This window comes from Juglans regia, chromosome 7 (assembly GCF_001411555.2).
Source record: "Juglans regia cultivar Chandler chromosome 7, Walnut 2.0, whole genome shotgun sequence".
NCBI lineage: Eukaryota > Viridiplantae > Streptophyta > Magnoliopsida > Fagales > Juglandaceae > Juglans > Juglans regia.
Genome location: NC_049907.1, coordinates 6,207,485 through 6,227,086, shown reverse-complemented (window position 1 = coordinate 6,227,086; position 19,602 = coordinate 6,207,485). Strand labels below are relative to the sequence as shown.

Below are 19,602 nucleotides of genomic sequence, written 5' to 3'. Positions count from 1 at the left end.
ATATTAAAATTAAGTTTATCAAATAAATATAACATAATCTATATAAGCAATAGCAAAGAATAAATTAAGAACAATTATTGCAAGAATAAATTAAGAACAATTATTGCTCCTAAGGTGGGCAACATCTTCCTCCCCGTAGCTCTCCGCAAAGTCCACCACCTCCCGAACCTAAATTGACTTCCCTTTGATCTGATTTAGATGCAAATCAAAGCCTCCATAGTGCCAAAAGACAATGAACTCTGAAATGGGTCCCAATATGCACCCTTCATTGCTAAATGCAGACTCCGAGACTATGGTAGAAATAGGGATGACCATAAATACTATGGGCTATCTCTCCAATAATAGGATACTTGACAACATTTACTTTCCACAAACCTAAAATATCAAATTCCTCCACATATAGATATAACTTAGGAGACAAGTATCTTTCCAAGTCCGATTGGCTGTCTAAACTCTTATGAAGCTTGTGGGTATCACAAACTTCATACCCCACTTCGGGAGGAGGCAATGCGCTCGATGGTGGAACATCTATATTAACCCCTCGAACGCAACCTATTGAGGTGTCCTTAACCCTTAACACAATCCGACAATCGCTTCGCGCTATTGTTTTCCACCCCATACATCATTCCATCAATTTTTTACCGCAGGTTAAGAACAATAGCATCATATAACAAAACATTGATCCTGCTCAAATCTCCTTGATATTTCTTGTACTTGAGCTTCATGTTCAATGCCATAATACTTAAAGTAGCAACACTTTCACACATTTCATCCAATTGCTCATTCACCTGACAAACTTGTTGACCATATTTATTGGCTGTTACATATAAAGATCCAAAAATGGTGTGTGACATCATAAAAAAATCACAAAAATTCTACAAAAACCTGGATATTTTCCCAATCCACACCATTGGGCTGCCCTAATCTCCCTTCATTATAATCAAAGTAGCGAATATATTGCATGTCCCGATCTCCCACGGCATCAAAGTCTATTCTATATTGTTCGGTCATTTCCAACATCAAGAAGGTTGAATTACATCTTGTAGGAATATCAAGACAAACATCTTCTTACATTCAAGAGCCACAACATTAAGAAAGATCTTGAATTTCTTATGTCTAGGAGGCGAATATCTCACAAACCACATTGTATTTTTTACTCATGTAACCGATTCATGAACATCTTTCAAGCAGTCAGTTAAAATAAGATTGAGGACATGTGCAGAACATTCAACGTGCAAAAACTCACCACCCAATATAGACATATTTTACTCTCTAACCATATTCTTCAAATACCCAAGTGTGGTATCGTTAGACAAAGCATTATCCACTGTTATTGTCACCACTTCATCCAAACCTTACTCCTTTATTCCAGATTTCACTGCCTTCCCAATAGTTTCACCTTTGTAATTGGCAATTAATCAAAACTTAAAAATCTTTTGTGTAACCTCCAATCACTATCTACAAAAGAAGCAAGCAAATACATGTAGTTCAAATTTTGGACCGATGTCCATGTATCAATACTAAGGCAAACTCTTTGACCATTCAATAAATGTTTTAACAAATCCTTCTCAATTCCATATACTTTAAGAACATTCTTCATCACCGTTTGGCGAGAATGAATGTTAAACCTATGTTCCTAATCCTTAGAGTAGGCTTGGAACTCTTCACCCTTCACAAATCGAAATGGTAGCTCATCAATTATGATCATAAGAACTAAAATCTTTCAACACCTCTCCAGGTCAAAATTCACAAACCCCTTCAATATATCACCCCACTACTCCCATCCCCCACCTTTTTAAGTCTGATCTCTAAGTTAGACTGATTCTTTTCAAATACTTTACATCATATAGGGCTTTCTTGCACTGTTATTCTAAATGATTTTTCATTTTGGAAGTGCCATATCGTTTATAATGACAACTATAAAGAACACCACAATTATTATATTTTGCTAGTGGTTCATTAGGGTCACCACTCTCTAATTTGGTAAAATGTTTCAACACGATGGAAATGTTGGTGGACCCATGGGAATAGGGATAAAGGGAAGTGTAGTGGAGGTAGCACTAGTGCTAGCAGTTGGAGTTAGAATAGTATTATGATCACCCACACTAGCACAATCACCACTATCCATGGAACTTATCAAACAAGCAACCAAACATGATACAAAGTATCAAAGATTTTAGGTTTTAAAAACCACACAATCTTGTTTACAACTTCAAATTCAATCTAAAACCTCAAACTAGATTCAGGTCTTATATTGAGAAACTAATCTAGTTTTGGGTTTCAACTTGAAACTCCAATCAAGTTTTGGGATTCAATTTGAAACCCCAAACTAGATTACGGTCTTCAATAAATAGATTAGGTTAGGGGTTCAATTCAATTGAACCCTTAACCTAATTTAGTGTCTCAAATTGAGACTCTAAACTAAAGTAGGGGTTCAATCCGAAAACCCAAATTAGTTTAGGGGTTCGAAATAAACCCTTAGATCATTTAGGGTCTCAAATTAGGGTTTTGAATTGAAGCCCTAAACCATCTTTCAAAATCAATCCGAAATCAAAAGGACAAAAAATTCACAATCAACAATCGAAATGGTAGCTCACAATCCAACTCCACATCAAGCAAAACATAACTCCATCGTATATGGAACAAAATCCTAACCTCTGTTCAACAAATAAAACAATCTGAATGTTCATGCATTTTATGTTTACCAGTTACTTACAAGATGAAATGGAGAGGACGATAGATGTGGCGAGGGCAACAAGAGATTGTGACAAAGAGGAGAATTGAGACCAAGAGAGAAAGAGAGAGAGAGAGAGAGAGAGAGAGAGAGAGAGAGAGAGAGAGAGATGTGATGAAAGGGGGTTTTTACCCTAAAATGAAATGACATCGTTTCATTAAAATATAATTTTTTAATGAACTAGCCATTACCAAGTTTAAGTCCAAAATTTAGCATTTTTTGAGTTAAAATCCCTATATTGGAGTAGCCAAAGGGAAATTCTCTTAACTTTGAGCTACAGTGAATTTCTCTCCTTGGTCATAGTTGGCGAGCTATTGTTGAAGGATCAAATGTTTATTTTATTCTTTTCCATGCAATTGCGCCTCTCTCTTTCCCACGTATTTTCCTTTTTCTGAAACTCTTCTCTCCCTCTTCTCTTTGTTTTTCTTTTTTCTGAAACTCTTATCCTCCTCTCTCCATTTGCCTTTTTTCTGAAACTCCTCTCCCTCTTCTCTCCATTTTCTATCTTCCTCGGCTTGGCTCAAGAACGCAGCACTCTCTCTCGGTTGGGTTTTGCCACTACTGAAGCTTTATTTGGGTAAGTTTTGTATTGACTATTTTGTGTATGAAATGGGTATCAATCTATTGTGCGATGGATTTTTCTTCATTTTTGAGTATGAAATGATTGTGCATTTATTGTTGCTAATTTTCCCTGACGTCATCGACAACATTCGTGCCCCTCTCAACCCTAACCCCACCTCAGATCTCAAAGAACCATCTTGCAATCCACGGCCCACTATTGTTGCTCCTTCTTCTTGCTCTGATCCTATCAAGGTTGTTTGATTACATGCACCTCCGATTCATCACAACTTTCATTACCCCCTGCTTTTCTCTGGTATTCCTCTACTTTTCATCACATATTTTGCATTGTTCTGGAAACTGTTTGATAAATGGTAGAAATGATAGGATGTCAATTAATATACATATTTGCATTGTTCTCATTGAAATTTCACAAATGTCATTTTGACTAATGTATGCACTACACAATAAGTACCACAATTCAGAGAACCATCTTGCAATCCACGGCCCACTATTGTTGCTCCTTCTTCTTGCTCTGATCCTATCAAGGTTGTTTGATTACATGCACCTCCGATTCATCACAACTTTCATTACCCCCTGCTTTTCTCTGGTATTCCTCTACTTTTCATCACATATTTTGCATTGTTCTGGAAACTGTTTGATAAATGGTAGAAATGATAGGATGTCAATTAATATACATATTTGCATTGTTCTCATTGAAATTTCACAAATGTCATTTTGACTAATGTATGCACTACACAATAAGTACCACAATTCAGAGAACCATCTTGCAATCCACGGCCCACTATTGTTGCTCCTTCTTCTTGCTCTGATCCTATCAAGGTTGTTTGATTACATGCACCTCCGATTCATCACAACTTTCATTACCCCCTGCTTTTCTCTGGTATTCCTCTACTTTTCATCACATATTTTGCATTGTTCTGGAAACTGTTTGATAAATGGTAGAAATGATAGGATGTCAATTAATATACATATTTGCATTGTTCTCATTGAAATTTCACAAATGTCATTTTGACTAATGTATGTACTACACAATAAGTACCACAATTCAGAGGATCGGCTTCTTGTCATGGGTTGGGAGTTACGAAACCATGCCTACACAAATAGTAAGATATCAGAAAAACAAGAAGCCTTATTCAACTGAAGATTCAAAAGACGAAATATAACCTTGGCCAAATATAAATCTGCAATCTGCAATCCCTTTTCAACATAATTCCTAAAAAAAAAAAAATACAAACATAATAATCACCTCTATTGAGAAAATTGTAGCACTAATATTTTGGTACTTAAAAAAACAATCAAGATGTAAAATACTAATAACATATGGCTTAGCCAGAAAAAAAGAATGAGTTCATTTATAGGCCTACAACTCTAAGGATCGTGTATTATGGCAAAAGGGATAGGTAAACTAATATTCGAAGGTAGCAGTAAGTACCTTACTGATAGTTAATGATGGTAGTCTCTAGTGATATTATCAGCCGTAGAGTTGCTCTGTCGATGTAGATTATCATGGCTTCTTTTCTTTCTTAGTATATCTACTTATTGCTGACTAGTCATGTAACGCCCTGGTCCTGCAGGGATCGAAAAGTTACTCCCTATAACTTAAAACTCACAATTCATTAATATATTTATATACTTTAAAATATAAAGTCATCAGACTACTACAAAATCTCTTAATAAAATTCATCACTTCTCAGAAATCTTCTATGAGTAATCCACTATGCTTAAATAATTGTCTCACCGATGCTCCATAATCCTGATCCTTAGCTGGACTACTCAAAAACATCTGAAAAATATATAGAGATAAGGGGTAAGTTATCAATAACTCAGTAAGCCGAGAACATATACTAGTGTGTAAACATGAGCATTTTCACAGAGTTCAGAATGCAGAAACAAAACATTTCAGTATCAATATGCAAATCTCAAAAAATACATATTATCAGAAAATCAGAGCGACTTTTCAAACATTTCATATTTAGAAACCAACTTTTCATATTCAAAGGCTCATTTGGCACAACATGACTGAACATCTTCATCTTATCATAACATATCAGAACAGAGACCATGTTTAACCCCCGTGGTAGGGTTGTGCATCATGCGGAAAGTCAAGCAGAACATAAATCACCAAGAATATCAAAGCGATTGCACTTAGAATAGAAATCCACTATTATATCCCGTGGTAGGGCTAGAGGTCACTATTATATCCCGTGACAGGGCCAGAGGTCACTATTGTATCTCATGACAGGGCCAGAGATCACTATTGTATCCCGTGACAGGGCCAGAGGTCACTATTATATCCCATGACAGGGCCACATATCAGAGTAAAACAGAATCAGAATGACCATATCAGAATCAAAATCAGAGTCAGAACAGAATCAGAAAGTCATGCCAAAGGTTTTTCAAGTGCCACATCTTATCAACACAGAGTACTGAACAGAATCAGATCGCAAAAACATAACTTATACACAAAATTTCATATTTGCTCTCTTTTTCAAAGTTCAGAAATAGAATGTAAAAAATAAGCTCATGTCTACACTAGTCATGACATAAAATACTTTCTTCTTAAATAGAATATCATGAATAATGCAGAACAAATAACTGAGGTAGTTCAAATTTCTTTTCATAATCAAATATGTATATATTTCAAAAAGTCAACCTCAGTTCATTTTATTTTAATGCAAAGTCTAGTATAGGAACCCTGCTTACCTGGACTTAACTTTTTCAGAATTTTCCTAAAAAATGTCGAACAATAATTAATCGTCACCTATAAAATAATCACGTAATTCTCGTAAATCTCCAATTAATCACGTATTTCGATATTTAATCCTAAGCTTCTAAAATAACCTATTTAATTCCTCAAAACCTAAAATTACAAATCATCAATTTCTAAAATCATCAATAGTAATTTAATAACTATGACTAAAATATTTAAAAGTTTGATCTATTTATTATTGAAAACAAACTATAAAGTTTAATACTAGATAATATAATTATCTCAAAATATTTAAAAATAAACATAACTATTTTTAAATAGACTAAATCATATCTAAAGTGTAAAAACAACATTACTCCAATATTGTTTACTCTTTAAATAAATTTTTACTTAATAATATGTTAAAATACTTAAGCGATTTATGTAATCATAATTATAAAAGAGTGTACTAATACATAATAAAAAAATTAAAAGCACATTAATAAAACATGTAGTAAAAGGGCACTCATGTAATTTCCTTCATTTCTTTGAAAACCAACAAAGACCTACGTAAATAGATATCTTGCATGGCAGAGGCTTACACACAGAGGAATCACGCGGCAGCGTGCGACGCAGCGAGGGGCTAGAGGCTTTGCAACGTTGCAGCGGTGATCTCGGCGGAGCACTAGAAGCGAGAGAGAGTGAGAGAGAGAAACACAGTGAAGGTATGAGTGACATACAGAGAGAGAGTATGGCGTACGGAAGGGGAGAGAGCTCACCGAGGGACAGTGAGAAGGCATGCGACTGGTCGGGAGCTACGTGCGATGGCTTTTGTCGTGTAACGTGGCTGAAAAACCGAGGGGCACAGGGAGAGGGAGAGGCCGGCGGAGGAGCTTAGTGGAACAGTTTGAGCAAGGACTGCTCTGTTTTTCAGACCCAAAACAAAGGAGTTTCGGATCACTCCGTAGATGGTTGTTCTCGGCACTTTGGTGGTGGTGCAGCGGTGTACGGCGGAGGAGCTGGACTTCCAGTGATGATCAAGTGGAGGTGATGCATGGCGAGGTGGAGTTGCGATCCGAGGAGATGCAATGTATGCACGGTTGAGTCGATTTTTATATGGGGGGCAGCGTGAATTCTGGCCGGTGCACGGTGGAGATGGGTTGGTTGATCAGAGGCTTACGAGGGGGTGCACTGGTGTTGACAGTATGGACGACGGAGGGTTGGCTTACGTGGGGTGACTCTCGGTATGGGAATGCATGAAACTGAGGGGATGGAGGTTGTGCTTGTGATTCTAAGGTGGTGCGGCGGCTAATGTTTGGGTAGTTTCTAATAACATGGGAAAAACCTATGAGTGTCTATATATATATATGAAGTGAAAATCCTAGAGAGACGAGAGAGACGTGTGTGCGGATGAAAGGCTGTGTCGTGAGTGTGCATGGAGTGGACGAGAGGAAGACTTACGGGTGAATAAGAAATATAGACAGAAAGAAAAAAAAAATAAACATGCGGGAAAAAAAATTAACGTGTGAAGAAAAAAAAATGAACTAAATAAATAAATAAACTAAAACAAAATAAATAACAAAGAAAAAAAATTGTACTTGATTGGATTCAGGTGTTACAAGACAAACTGGAAAGTTCGGTGGATATCCTAAAACTGTGATAGAAAAATTTATTTTCAATAATAAGTCCATGAGATAGTAATAATAATGAATTTCTTGGAAAAAATTACAATGAAATATTTGGGGAAGAGAAGTTATAAAAGTAACAAAATAATTTTTATTAAGCAACTCGATGATCTTGACCATTTTTTTTCCAATTTCAGTTGACATCCCCATCATTTTAAACGTTACCAGATATAGAGAACTTGTTTCCTTCACTATATGTTACCATCTCCACCAATTTTAAATTAGTGTGGCCTAGACATGGCTGTATTGACAAAAGATCGTGATAGCCATGAGAGGTAAGTCTTGCACCAATTCAAATGTCAGTTAGGTAAGGAGAGATATTATGGGATATAGTAACTCATAAAATAGCTTGAACAAATACTTTCGTAAATGCTTGAGCAACAACAAAAAGTACACTGAGCATATATTCTTTGCTTCAAAAGTACATCCATATGCAATAAACAGTTACATCAAAAGTATTTAAACACCTCACCTTTCTTGCCATAATTCTATGAAAAAAACTGTCTTCATTCTTTGTCTTCATTCTACAATTTTACTCCTTAAATATTGTTAGATCAAGGTAATGCTATGACTTGTTATGTCCTGCTATGCTATGACCTGCTATGTCTTGCTATGGGATTTATTTCATATAGATCTATATGATTTGCTGCTTTGTATATTTTGTATAACATGATTTGCTACTTTGTTGGACTTGAAGATTTTTAAACTTTTTTTACTCCTTGAAAATGTAATATTTTTCAAGGATGGATACACAAATTGATGATGACCCATTCTTCACCACTCTCTTACAAAGTAGAGGAGAAGGTTGTAATAGCACCTCAACGCAACAATCTAATGTTGTGGTCCAAGCAACCCCCAATGACGGTGAAAAGAGGCATCCTCCAAAAAAAATTCAAAGGGGTGCATCTTTCACTGTAGAGGAGGATAACCTTCTTGTCTCAGCTTGGCTCAACATTAGTATCGATGTGATAAAATGTACTGATCAAAAGTCCACTCAAATGTGGAACATAATTTCATAATTTTATCATGAATATAAAAAATGAACACTGTGAACCGTTCTATAGTCTCTTTGATGAATCGGTGGTCCTCGATTCATAAATGCACAAAGAAGTTTTATGCATTTTTAGCACAAGTAGAGTCATTACACCCGAGCGGTGCAACGGAGCAAGACAAGATATGTAACATTTTCCTTTAATTATGCAATTATGTAGGATTGATTTATGAACTAACAATATTCTTTCACCTTTGTAGATTGAGAAGGAAAAAATTTTGTACAAAGAGATGGAGAGAGCGAACTTCACAATGGAGCATTTTCTGAGAAACCAACCAAAATGACAGCAACACATCTCCACCCTTGGTACGAGAAGAAGGCCACAAGAAAAACTGTATGGTAAAGTTGTTGTTGACACAGTGGAGGAGAATATGAGGTTCTTGCTGAGAGACCTCCAGGCAAAAAAGCTAAGAAAGAAAGGGAGAGAAAGTGGAAGTCAATAGAAGGCAAAGATATTGAGATCAACATTGCCTAAACTAAAATGACAGAGGATAGAGCTACGTGCATGGAGAAGAGGAGAAATGATGTGTTGAAAGCAGATCACGAAAGATATGCATCATTTGAACTAAAAAAGAAAAAGTTCGAGGCAAAAATGATGAGATTAGATCTTGTTGGCATGAATGCCATGCATCAAAAATATTTCTGTAATATTTAGCAATCAATTTTTGAGGCATCGAAGTCCCATTCCGAAGGTATATATACATTTCCATCGACACCTTATGGAGGTGTCTAACTTCTAATGTTGGCAGCTTTATGTTTTATTTTGATTTTGTGTGGCTGCCCAGCCACATGTGGGCTAGATAAACATGTGGCTGGGTAGCAACTAAAGGTGTCAGATGTGTTATGGACTGTGTTGGTATTTTGTGGACTGTATTGGTATTTGTATGGATTGTGTTGATATTTTTGTGGACTGTGTTGGTATTTTTGTGGACTATGTTGGTATTTCTATGGATTGCGTTGGTATTTTTGTATGGACTGTGTTGGTATTTTGTTGATTGTATTGGTATTTGTATGGACTGTGTTGGTATTTTTGTGGACTGTGTTGTCCATCAGATCTGTTGTCAATACTAATGTTTATTGACAATAAAAGGAATCTAATGTTGAGGATACTAATTTTTTTTTTTTTTTTGTATTTGTTAATATTTATTCAATACTACTTTGACTTTTGAAACTTTGAAAGGTAAAACATGCATGCCATTCACTGGCAGAATTTTTAATTTATTCAACTGATTGCAAATATTGATGAATTAGATGCATTATTTCTACAAAGGTAAATACAAAGCATGTAAATCTACGAAATATATGAGAGAGAGAGAGAGAGAGAGAGAGAGAAGCACTACAAATTACCACATTATAAAGAAATAAAGAAAGAGAGGATTTTTTAAACAACAATAAAAGTACTCTTTAGCACATTTAAATAATAGAAGTACTATAAATTACCACTTTAAAATAATTCATAGAAGTAATACATAGTGGGAACAACTCTTTCCACATGCTCGCTATGAAATTATGAGTGGTCATGAGTACTCCATAAATGCTCGATAAGGTCAGCCTGGAGTTGACTATGAGTGCCTCTATCTCTAATTCAATGATATTACGCAATGAACTCCACCAGTTCAAGTATATTACCATGTGAAATTGGCTCATTCGGAGTATCTTCCATTTGTTCATAAATGAAATGCTCAGCCCCGAGATATCGATGTTGCTCATCTTCAACGATAATATTATGTAAGATAATGCATGCGTACATAATATCTTTTAGGATTTCAGGTTGAAAGTACCTAGTAGGTCCATGCACAATTGCAAATCTACCTTGGAGTACTCCGAATGCAAGCTCCAAATCTTTCCTTGTAGACTCTTGGCAAGCAGTAAAGTCTTTTTTCTTATTTCTGTGTGGAGCAGGAATTGTTTTCACTAATGTTTCTCACGAAAGATATATAGCATTTACAAGATAATATATCATTGTATATTCGTGACCATTGATTGTGTAATTGCACGAAGGAGCACGACCTTTGGCCAACGCAGCAAAAACAGAAGATTGATCAAGTAGGTTTATGTCGTCATTAGGCCTAGTCAAACAAAAAAAACACGCCATATCCAAAGATCGTAAGATGCAACAGCCTCTAAAATAATAGTTTTGGACAATTCTTTCATACCTTTACATGCATTAGGACAATTCTTCTATTTCCAGTGCATACAAACAATGCTACCCAACATTTATGGGAATCCATGTCTTTGTGCAGCATCTAGTAACCTCGTTATATCACTACTATTTGAAGATCTCAAGTACTTACCCCTAAAAATTGAGACAATTACCTTAACAAATTTTTTCATGCTTTGCCATGTGGTGCTTTCTCCTATTCTGATGTACTTGTCCATCAGATCTGTGGTGACCCCATATGCTAGCATCCTAATCGTTGCAATCATCTTTTGAAGGGAAGACAATCCAAGCCTCCCACTGGCATATCTCTTTTGGACAAAATAATGATCGTGGGAGATTGCATTAGAATGTATGCGTAAAAAAAGATCGCGACTCATTCGAAACTGTCTCTCCAATTAATATGCCTCCCAAGTGCAGAAGGTGTGAGGTTGTTTCTAGAGAGAGTCCCAAGGTCGAATTCACAGGGATTAAAGTTTAAGAGATATAAACTAAGATGCTTTTGCAATGAAAGTGAGAATGCACTTATTGTTTAAACCTTAGAACAAATGATGAGGGACGGATTCAAAGAATGGAGTTGGTATTTTTTTTTCTTGAGACCAATTTGTTTTTTTCTTTTTTTCTTTTAATCCAAATCAATGTAACTACTCTTGTTAAAACTCTTGGGGTACTTTCTAAGATATCCAACTTGGTGATTTTTGAAGAAAAGAACCTTAAAACAATTTTCAAGTATCTCAGAAACCTTTTGTCAAATACCTAGGCTGCGGGGTCCCTTTCACAGATTGATTTTCACAAGGGGTTGGGACTCCTTGATTTCCCTCAAACACTCTTCCGGTCAAGAACATAATGCTTGGATGATGTAAATGATTCATGCATGCAAAGTGAAATTTCTGAAATAACCTCCATCAAATTAATACCAAGCTATCATTAAGTATGCTAACAAAACCAGGATCTTACCCAACCTAGGAATCCACCGTGCACTTTCAGTCAACGATGAACCAAGGGTTAGTAAGCAAATCCTGAAAACAACATCATAGAATAGAAAAGGTATACACTTCTCTGGATATCACTTTCTAAACACGATGAGAAGTCCTTAACCCTAGAAAACACAATCCATTCAAAGGACTTCCCGAGCCTAGGTTTAGGAATTTACTCACACATAGTATATTTTTCTGTGAAGAATAACAAATAAAATATAGCAGACTATCATTTTTTAAAAGAATGAAAAATCTCGTAAAATCAACTCTGGAAAATGAAAGCTTCACCACCCAATGCCCCTTCTCTCTAATTCTCCTCCTTTTTATCCTTGTCCTCTTGCCTTTTCTACGCCGAATCTTCATGAGTGGGTGGTTATTCCCCCCTGTTCCGTGCAGTTCCATTGGAGGCTAGGGCTGGAAGTAAAACAGAAAAAAGAATGAGGGAGCAGGGGCATTAGTAAAATCGAAGGGGGAGTGAGAAGGCTAGGGCATAAATGAAACACTTATGTTTTTTTTTTCTCTTTTGAAATGCTGCCGTGTATGTCTAAGAGTGACCTAAACAGATAAAAGCCTTCTTTTTATTTTAGTCATGCCTCAAGCTTCCTTACTTTTGTTATAATGTATTTAAACAAGCATGTAACATGTTTTCAGCCCAAAACTCCCTAATCTTTATGCTTATTTAATACCGTATTGTCACTCTATCACACCCCCCAACTAGCTCTTTGCTAGCCTTTAGCAAATGATGCTGAAAAAAAATTCGAATTGTCATTCAGAATTCTTCCAATTAAGGGCTAATCAGAATCATAGGTTATTTCAACTTCCTCAGTTCAGAATGTAGCTTATCTCAAAAATTCATATAACATCTAGTCACTTGCTCATAGGAAACAGATAATACAGGTGCATTCCTCAAACTGTGATAGTGTGTGACTAGGTTACTAGGGTTGCATGTCATCTTCCAGCAGGCCACTTTCCATATTGCATCTGCTCATTACTTTAATTCAAAACCACTGTTGTTGTTGGCTTTCACGCTAGCACACTTTAATAGGTTTTTCTTTTTATAAAAACCCCAATGATAGGTAGCCTTTTCCAAAAGCACCTAATTTTTTTTTTTTGAGACTTTAGCCTCTCTTTTTATTTATGTTTCTTTCTAAACCAATAAGATGTGGTTCATTAAAGCCTAGACAGATGTAACATCAAGTGATCCTCATAGAACAGATTGCTTTTCAAGTATCCTAGGTTGTAAAAATGGTAGTTTGGCAGTCAGCAAAGTTTTGACTATTTCCTTTACTCATGTTTCAATTTATTCCATGAACTTCTCAGTAAAGCTACTCCTTAACTATTTCAACATCAGTATACCCATGATCCTAACACTTCCCTTTCAGACTGATACTTCTAAAATAAGTTCAAATTTCTGAAAAAGACAAATTCAATGTCATCATGCATGTCATGTATAGTACCCGTTGTCTCCCCCTCCCCCAAACTAACAATGGACATTGCCCTCAATCTTTGTACTGATGTACTGATTCAGGTGAGGAGAAAACAAAGAACATAAGTGGGAAGATATTACCTGAGCTGCAGATTCTAGGACATTGTATTTGTTAGTGAGTATAGGAGAAGAAAGAAAATACTAGAAACAAAAAAAAAAAAAAAAAAAAAATTACTCAACTGAAATTATGTTTCACAATCTGCAATATCAGTGGGATCTTGTAAGGGAATGGTGGAAGTATTTGGTGCAAAATGTCCCAAAAATGGCTTGAGTCTTTGGCCATTGACCTTGAATATATTTTCATTTTGTGGGTTCACAATTTCAATGGCACCATGATGAGAGACTGTTTTAACTAAGTAAGGCCCAGTCCAACGAGATCTCAGCTTACCAGGGAATAAATGAAGCCTAGAGTTGTACAACAGGACTTGCTGATTTGGTTCAAATGTCTTCCTGAGTATGCTTTTATCATGTAATGCTTTCATATGTTCTTTGGTTAACTTGGAATTTTCATAAGCATCTGTTCTCAATTCTTCCAACTCAGACAGTTGTAACCTTCTTAAGGACCCAGCCTTTTCCATGTCAAAATTGAATTTTTTCATTGCCCAATAGGCCTTATGTTCGAGTTCCACAGGGAGGTGGCAGGCCTTTCCATAAACTAACCTATATGGAGACATGCCAAGAATGGTCTTATATGCAGTCTTATATGCCCACAAGGCATCAATTAATCTCAGAGACCAATCATTCCTTGTTGGGTTCATTGTCTTCTCAAGGATGTGTTTGATCTCCCTATTTGCTTCAGCTTGGCCATTTGTTTGTGGGTGGTATGGAGTGAATACCTTGTGATGGATGCCATATTTTTTTAGAAGGGATTCCATTGGTTTATTGCAAAAATGTGTCCCTTTGTCATTGATTATAGCTCTAGGCATACCAAATCTGGACACAATGTTATCCTTTATGAACTTAAGCACCACTTGGTGATCATTCCTTTTGCAAGGTATGACTTCTACCCACTTAGAAACATAGTCCACTGCTACCAGGATAAACACATGCCCTAAATGTGCATTATCGTGCATTTTATTGATTGCAATTGGAGATTGCATAAAAAATACTTAAATTTTGCCAAATTCTTGAACATAAGGGTGGAACTATTGGGAGGGTGTTAGATTTGGGATTGCATGAATGGGGTGTTGATAAATTTTTTACCATCATAGTTGATAATGCATCCTCTAATTATGTTGTTGTTGATTAAATAAAGATGAGAATAAAGGACAATGATTGTAATATATTGGGTGGTAAATTTCTTCACATGCGGTGTGTTGCCTATATATTGAATTTAATTGTTATGGATGGTTTGAGAAATGTTTATGAGTTTGTAACAAAGATTAGGGATGCCGTCAGATATGTGAAATCTTCGATGTCAACATTTTCCAAGTTCAAGGCTTGTGAAGCAAAGGAAAAGATTAGTAAGAGGATGATTTGCTTGAATGTTCTTACTAGATGGAACTCCACATATTTAATATTGAGTACTGCTGAAAAATACAAACAAGCCTTTGAACAATATGTGTTTGTGGATGAACAATTTGTGAACCCCACTATTGATGATTAGGAAAATGCGCGGATTTTTTTTGAGTAGCTGAAAATTTTTTATGATGTTACATTGAACATTTTTGGTTCTTTGTTTGTGATGACTAATGTATATTTTTAGCAACTGAATATGCATTAAATGATATGTGCATGAATAATAATATAATCACTAGTATTATGGGCAAATATATGAAAAATAAGTAGGACAAGTATTGGGGTAGCAAAAATAGGTTCAACTTGATAATATATGTTCCGTTTGTGCTTGATCCATGTTACAAAATTGTGGCAATGAAGTTTTGGTTGAAAAAGTGGAAAAATGATGAGTTGGCAGATAGGATAGAGGCCAAGGTTAAACTCGTTATAGGCCGATTCATCGAGCAGTATAACACATTTAGTCTGGCTAGTGGGGGGAGTTCTAATGTGGATCAAGGGAGTTCAAGCACTACTAATACAAACATTGGTAATGAACCAGCACCGCCTCTGACTAAATTTGGTATCATGTTCACCAAATACCTTGAGGAGCAGGGTGTTATGGAGTTTAGATCGGAGTTAGAGAGGTATTTTTTTGAGGCATGTGTAAATAACTCGTTCGGTTTTGATATCTTAGACTAGTGGAGGGTTAATGCCGCCAATTATCTTGTCCTTGCTAAGGTAGTGCTTGATGTGTTAGCCACTCGCATTCCACTGTTGCCTTGGAGTTCGCATTTAGTACTGGAAAATGCATCTTGGATCCATTTTAGAGTTCATTGTCTCCAGAGACTGTTGAATACCTCATTTGCACCCAAAATTGGTTAAGGACCAAACCACTTGACATTCAAGAGTTGGAAGAATACATACAATCGATGGACCTTGAAGGTAAATTTATATATAAGTTACTTGAAACTTGAAATCTCATTTGTATTAGTTTATTATGTATTCAAATTTTCTCAGTTTTTTAATATTTAGATGATCATTCAGCTTCATCTTCAACCGAGCATTGAGTATCCAACCCAATTACACAAAAACACTTCTTCAAACGCTTGGAAGTGTAAGTATATGTAAGTATATTTTCAAACACCCCTATTAGTAAGCCTAGATTTACTTTCTAGATTTCCAAATTTCCAAATTCCTATTAGTGAGCCTAGATTATTGAACCAGGTGAGCACTTACAGCTATATGGAGAAGCTGAGGCATTGATTGATGAAATATAGGAAGAGTCTCAGATTGTTGGTGAGGTCTTGAGGATCAAAGATTCTTTATAACAATGAAGAAGAGGTATTTGTCTTTGAGAATTCAATTGAAATAGTATGTTTATTTGTTTTTAGCACTCATGTATTCTGGTCCACTTTTTTAATTTTGGCTTGGCAAAGAAGCTGGGGGTCTTGCAAACTTTGTTGATGATGAATTAAACTTTACTCACCCTGCAGTTTTATGGATCTTTGAAATGGGTTTTGAGTATTTCTTTTTATAAACAATTTTGCTGTTTTTTTGGCCGGTATGATGAGAATCAATAACGTTGTTGAGTTTTCTGATGTTTGGTTTGTGTTGCTTTTGTTAATGTTGCGATAGTCTGATTCAATCCTATTTGAATCATTGAGGAGGCTTCAGTTGATGACTCTGACCGTGGATACTTTGAAGGTTCGATTTGAATATTTCGTTTAGTCATTGGATTAGTTTGCCACTTGTTTGTGCAGTAGCAGTTGTTTTTTGGCTCCTCATGTTTTCAAAAATATTTGGATGAGTATTGGGTTGACAAATTTTTTCCCTGTTAGGCAACTGAGATAGGAAAGGCTGTCAATAGGCTTTAGAAGCATGCATCAAAGCAGATTCTTCACCTTGCACGGACTCTTATCGAATATGAAATCCTTTTCTCTAGCTAACTAAAGCTCACCTACCTTTTATGTTTGTTGGAATGATTGAAAGATCAAGTTCAATCATTGCCTTTTGGCATTGAATCTGTGTGTTTTCATTGGGATCTACTAAAAGCCAGTTGTTGATTTTTCTTTGGGGCATTGAATTTGATTCCTTTGCCATAATTGATTATCCTTGGGATATTGTGCTAAAAGATTGTGAGTTCAGCATAATGGGGTCCTACACTGGCTAATGATGACTACTGCATGGATTGCCTTGTTGATGGATCTCAAACTGTGGTGTTTGGTGATAGCTATAGGGATTGAAGAACAATAATGAAGCAAATTGCAAATGAGGCAGTTCAAGGGAACTGTGTGGATGGTATTTATACTCATTTTCAATACACTCTTTTAATATTCCTACTTGAATATAATATGCAAAACTAGGTAGTGAGCATTTTGACTTCTTGGCTACACGAAACGACAATGGACTATTTGACTGCACGTTTTTCTTCTCTCACTTGAAGTTGACATTTGGTGTGCTTAAATCACCGATGGTAGACCCTACTACTGATTTTGTAACTCCTTTATTGTAATTTTATGTTTTGTAATGTAATGTATAAATATCAAATAATGTAATATGTAATGGATTGCATGCATGTTATGTGATGAATATTGAATTTTTTTTTTTTTACATGCATTTATAAGTTAAAAAGCTAATTAGTTGTTTCTAGTCTAGGGAATGAGTCATGGTAGACCCAGGTAAGATTGAAGTAGTCGTGGATTGGCAGTGTCCTACCATAGTGCACAAAGTTAGGAGGTTGAATAGTGAAAGAGTTTGATAATGTTTGTGAATAGTAGTGAAAGAGTAATGAAAAAATAATAATAGAATATTGAATAGTAGTAAAAAGTAGGTGAAAAATAATAATAAAGTAAATAATAGTAGTGAGAGTGTTTGAGAGTACTTGAGGTACTCTCATTAGCCAAACCAGGTTTGTTCACCAAACACAACAAATGTGAGTTTCGGTCGGAATAAGTTAAGTTACTTGGTCATGTGATATCCAGGGAATGAGTCATGGTAGACCCAGGTAAGATTGAAGTAGTTGTGGATTGGCAGTGTCCTACCACAGTGCACAAAGTTAGGAGTTTATTGGACTTATTACTACATGAGATTCCTCCAGAGTATCAAGCCCTCTCAATCTAAAACACTCACCTTATAAAACTTGTGAATTCTAAAATCCTAAATATTATCAAATTGCTTATCAAGGTCGGCAAGATCGAAAACTTCTAATCTAAGTAATCCCTTAATTGCTTGTTGAACCTACCAGCTTAAATCCCATAAACTTATTTCCTAAAAACTATGGGGCCTCAAACTTTAGATGAACTTCTCATAAATCTAACATTGAAATTCACTGAACTTACAACCTACTATTCCAAGGACTCATTACATAAATTCTACGGAATCTAAGACCTCAATTATCCTAAGCAATTTAAAACTATTTCCCTCTTTAGCAGCAACTCGAGTTCCTACTCCAAAGAGTTCACCCTGACCATAACGTTCGAGCCTCGATATTAAAACAAACCAATCACCAAGAGTTTATGCCTACTACTCCAAATGTTCAAGCCTAACAATGGCATTCACAGTCTTATCATCTTCCTGCCATAGCACAACCCTTAACCCGCCTTTTTAACTCCAAATGAAAAAAATAAAATAAAATTCCATAAATAAAATAATAAACGACAAAATGAATAAAATCAATGAAGTAGTTCACAATAAAATAATTAAAACAAATAAAATAACCTGCCATAAAATAAAACAATAAAATACATAAAAAAACAATTAGTATACATTAAACTAATTAAAACCAATAAAAACCACATACTTTAAACTAAATAATTTCAAATCACAACTTTAAAACTTTCTGGTACTACACCTACAGGACATGTGGTTTTACCCAGAGCCGAACTGCTCTGATACCACCTGTGGCGCCCCCGACCCCTATGTAAGGAAACACGGGAAATCGAGACGCCAGGATGATGACAACACGGTCACGCATCCCAACGATAGTGCCAAGTGTCTATGTACATGCAATGGTGTATAAACAACGCAGCAGAATAATCAACTAAGTACCAAAATTTAAATAAAATCTAAACATCAGTAAGGTTTAAAAAGTAGTTATACAGTCATCCAAACTTAAAATACAATACAGTAAAATAAAATATCTAAGCAAGGTATCCCAGATCACTCCTCGGGCAGAGCCATATCCTCAGGCTCACCCTCCTCTTCATTTGCATCAAAATCTGCGTTACCACAAACGGTACTGCAGGTAAGTATAACCCAAATAACCATGTAATGAAAATGCATTAATACAACCAACATGTATGCATATGATGAAATATGCATTTTCCTCAAAACATCATTTTTCCCGAAAATGATTATTTTTCAGCACACGCCAAAAATCCCATTTGGCTCAAAATATCTGTAAAACATTTTCCAAGAAAATGATTTACACAGAAATCCAACACACTATTTTCTCAGAAAATAGTTCATTAATTCATTATTACCATATGCACCATGATCTCCCCTAGGGACCATTCGCACGTCCTGGCTTCGTAGCGATGCCCAGTTTCGCACCCAGCGAGTTCATGGCCAGACATCCTCTAGTCCCCGCCAGCAGAAGAACCACGGAGTCGGCACGAGACCATCTCGTCCGATCCCATTGTCGCCCAGCTACAATCCAGGGGACGTTACTCAGTATATTCCGCTCCCGAGTAACCAGAGGAGCTCCACCGAGATAATGCCCCATCTCGGCTTGGGGTCGTAATA

At 36.0% G+C, this 19,602-nt stretch overlaps 1 long non-coding RNA gene across 1 annotated transcript; it reads right to left on the bottom strand.

Annotated features, from left to right (window-relative positions):
• Window positions 1-3,493: 3,493 nt before the first annotated feature.
• On the bottom strand, window positions 3,494-4,876 carry LOC108980880. The gene is made up of 4 exons (XR_001994463.2): window positions 4,749-4,876; window positions 4,481-4,529; window positions 4,356-4,408; window positions 3,494-4,240 (listed from the first exon to the last, which is right to left on the bottom strand). It is a non-coding gene; the product is annotated as an uncharacterized LOC108980880 (long non-coding RNA).
• Window positions 4,877-19,602: the final 14,726 nt, after the last annotated feature.